Below are 4137 nucleotides of genomic sequence, written 5' to 3' on the forward strand. Positions count from 1 at the left end.
GCCCCGCGCGGCGCCGTCCCGAGCGGCGGTACAGGAAGGATCTGCGCCACCAGATAGCGAGTGAGGAGGAGATATGGCGGGGTATGCGGCAGTCTGATAGAGCTCAGCAGCGGTTGGGGCTAGCCAGCCGCGGAGCAGCAGCAGCCGAGGCAGCTGGTGGCGAAGCATGGTGGCTGGGGGGAACATGGCGGATGCGGCGCATCACGGAGTCGAAGAAAGGGGCGGCGGGGAGAGGAGAGGCGAAGGGAAGGTCGGCGCGCCGCTGCCGCGTCCATGGCGGGAGAGAGCCGAGCGTGATTCCACAAGCAGTTCAGGGGTATTTTCGTCATCTCATGGCGGGCCTAACTTGTCAGTGGCAAATCCTCAAGTTTTTTGCAACGTTGTGGCAAATCATCAATGTTAATAAAAATGAGGGCAAATCCTGAAAGTGCAGGAAAAGGTGTGGCAAATCCTCAAATTCCCCGTTGGATGGGGAATTTGAGGATTTGCCACACCTTTCCCTGCACTTTGAGGATTTGCCCTCCTTTTTATTGACATTGATGATTTGCCACAACGTTGCCAGAAACTTGAGGATTTGCCCTTTCTACCTGATTTTAGATTATACTATAGATTGGATGACCAAAATGCCACTCTTGCCAAAACCAGTCCAAATTAGATGCTTTCTCCTATGTTCATCTGCAGCTGACGCCTTTATCGAAATAATCTGCAGCTGACGCACGCACACAATACACGTACTCACGCGGTCACGCTAAGATGCTAGAGCATGCACGCACACAATGCACGCAGAGCACTCACACACACATGCACGTCCAGGCACACGCACGGCTAGCACATCTCGGCATCTCGCACACCCAGGTGCTAGAGCACGCATGCACACAGCACACACAGAGCACTCACGCAGTCACGCACACAAGTACTGTTGGGGAACGTAGCAGAAATTCAAAAATTTTCCTACGAATCACCAAGATCTATCTATGGAGAGACCAGCAACGAGTAGAAGGAGAGTGCATCTACATACCCTTGTAGATCGCTAAGCGGAAGCGTTCAAGTGAACGGGGTTGATGGAGTCGTACTCGTCGTGATTCAGATCACCGATGATCAAGTGCCGAACGGACGGCACCTCCGCGTTCAACACACGTACAGCCCGGTGACGTCTCCCACGCCTTGATCCAGCAAGGAGAGAGGGAGAGGTTGAGGAAGACTCCATCCAACAGCAGCACAACGGCGTGGTGGTGATGGAGGAGCGTGGCAATCCCGCAGGGCTTCGCCGAGCACCTACGGGAGAAGAGGAGAGTAACTTGGGAGAGAGGGAGGGGCTGCACCAAAGGCATAAGGTGTGTTTGGGAGGCCCTCCTACCCCACTATATATAGGGATCCCAAGGGGGGGTGCGCCAGCCCCTAGGAGATCCAATCTCCAAGGAGGCGGCGGCCAGGGGAGGAGTCCCCCCCCCCCCCCCAAGGCACCTAGGAGGTGCCTTCCCCTGCTGGGACTCTTCCTTTAGGGTTTCCCCAGGCGCATGGGCCTCTTGGGGCTGGTGCCCTTGGCCCATGTAGGCCAAGGCGCACCCCTACAGCCCATGTGGCCCCCCGGGGCAGGTGGCCCCACCCGGTGGGCCCCCGGGACCCTTCCGGTGGTCCCGGTACAATACCGATGACCCCGAAACTTGTCCCGATGGCCGAAACAGGACTTCCTATATATAAATCTTTACCTCCGGACCATTCCGGAACTCCTCGTGACGTCCGGGATCTCATCCGGGACTCCGAACAACATTCGGTAACCACATACAAGCTTCCTTTATAACCCTAGCGTCATCGAACCTTAAGTGTGTAGACCCTACGGGTTCGGGAGACATGCAGACATGACCGAGACGTTCTCCGGTCAATAACCAACAGCGGGATCTGGATACCCATGTTGGCTCCCACATGTTCCACGATGATCTCATCGAATGAACCACGATGTCAAGGACTCAATCAATCCCGTATACAATTCCCTTTGTCTAGCGGTATTTTACTTGCCCGAGATTCGATCGTCGGTATACCGATACCTTGTTCAATCTCGTTACCGGCAAGTCTCTTTACTCGTTGCGTAACACATCATCCCGTGATCAACTCCTTGGTCACATTGCGCATATGATGATGTCCTACCGAGTGGGCCCAGAGATACCTCTCCGTTTACACGGAGTGACAAATCCCAGTCTCGATCCGCATAAAACAATAGATACTTTCGGAGATACCTGTAGTGCACCTTTATAGTCACCCAGTTACGTTGTGACGTTTGACACACCCAAAGCACTCCTACGGTATCCAGGAGTTACACGATCTCATGGTCAAAGGAAGAGATACTTGACATTGGCAAAGCTCTAGCAAACGAACTACACGATCTTTGTGCTAAGCTTAGGATTGGGTCTTGTCCATCACATCATTCTCCTAATGATGTGATCCCGTTATCAATGACATCCAATGTCCATAGCCAGGAAACCATGACTATCTGTTGATCACAACGAGCTAGTCAACTAGAGGCTCACTAGGGACATATTGTGGTCTATGTATTCACACGTGTATTACGATTTCCGGATAATACAGTTATAGCATGAATAAAAGACAATTATCATGAACAAAGAAATATAATAATAACTTATTTATTATTGCCTCTAGGGCATATTTCCAACAGTCTCCCACTTGCACTAGAGTCAATAATCTAGTTCACATCGCCATGTGATTAACACTCACAGGTCACATCACCATGTGACTAATACCCAAGAGTTTACTAGAGTCAGTAGTCTAGTTCACATCACTATGTGATTAACACTCAATGAGTTTTATGTTTGATCATGTTGCTTGTGAAAGAGGTTTTAGTCAACGGGTCTGAACCTTTCAGATCTGTGTGTGCTTTACAAATCTCTATGTCATCTCCTAGATGCAGCTACCACGCTCTATTTGGAGCTATTCCAAACAATTGTTCTACTTGAAGCTATTCTAAATTATTGCTCCATTATATGTATCCGGTCTCTCTACTCAGAGCTATCCGGATAGGTGTCAAGCTTGCATCGTCGTAACCTTTACGACGAACTCTTTTACCACCTCCATAATCGAGAAAATTCCTTAGTCCACTAGTTACTAAGGATAACTTTGACCGCTGTACTGTGAGCCATTCTTGGATCACTCTTGTACCCCTTGACTGTCTCATGGCAAGGCACACTTCAGGTGCGGTACACAGCATAGCATACTGTAGAGCCTATGTTTTAAGCATAGGGGACGACCTTCGTCCTTTCTCTCTATTCTGCCGTGGTCGAGCTTTAAGCCTTAACTTCATACCTTACAACTCAGGCAAGAACTCCTTCTTTGACTGATCCATCTTGAACACCTTCAAGATCATGTCAAGGTATGTGCTCATTTGAAAGTATTATTAAGCATTTTGATCTATCCTTATAGATCTTGATGCTCAATGTTCAAGTAGCTTAATCCAGGTTTTCTATTGAAAAACACCTTTCAAATAACCCTATATGCTTTCTAGAAATTCTACATCATTTCTGATCAACAATATGTCATCAGAAATTCTATAGTGCTCCCACTCACTTCTTTGGAAATACAAGTTTCTCATAAACTTTGTACAAACCCAAAATCTTTGATCATCATCAAAGCATACATTCCAACTCCGAGATGCTCACTCCAGTCCTTAGAAGGATCGCTGGAGCTAGCATACCTTTTAGCATCCTTAGGATCGAAAAACTTTTCTGATTGTATTGCATACAACCTTTCCTTACGAAAACTGGTAAGGAAACTCGTTTTGACATCCGTCTGCCAGATTTCATAAATGCAGCTAATGCTAACATGATTCCGACGGACTTAAGCATCGCTACGGATGAGAAAATCTCATCGTAGTCAACTCCTTGAACTTGTGAAAAACCCTTCGCCACAAGTCGAGCCTCACAGACGGTGACATTACCATCCACGTCCGTATTCTTCTTAAAATCCATTTATCTTAATGGCTTGCCGATCATCGGGCAAGTCCACCAAAGTCCATGCTTTGTTCTGATATATGGATACTATCTCGGATTTCATGGCTTCTAACCATTTGTCGGAATTCGGGCCCACCATCGCTTCTCCATAGCTCGTAGGTTCATTGTTGTCTAGCAA

The sequence above is a fragment of the Triticum aestivum genome, chromosome 5B, assembly GCF_018294505.1.
Source record: "Triticum aestivum cultivar Chinese Spring chromosome 5B, IWGSC CS RefSeq v2.1, whole genome shotgun sequence".
Lineage (NCBI taxonomy): Eukaryota > Viridiplantae > Streptophyta > Magnoliopsida > Poales > Poaceae > Triticum > Triticum aestivum.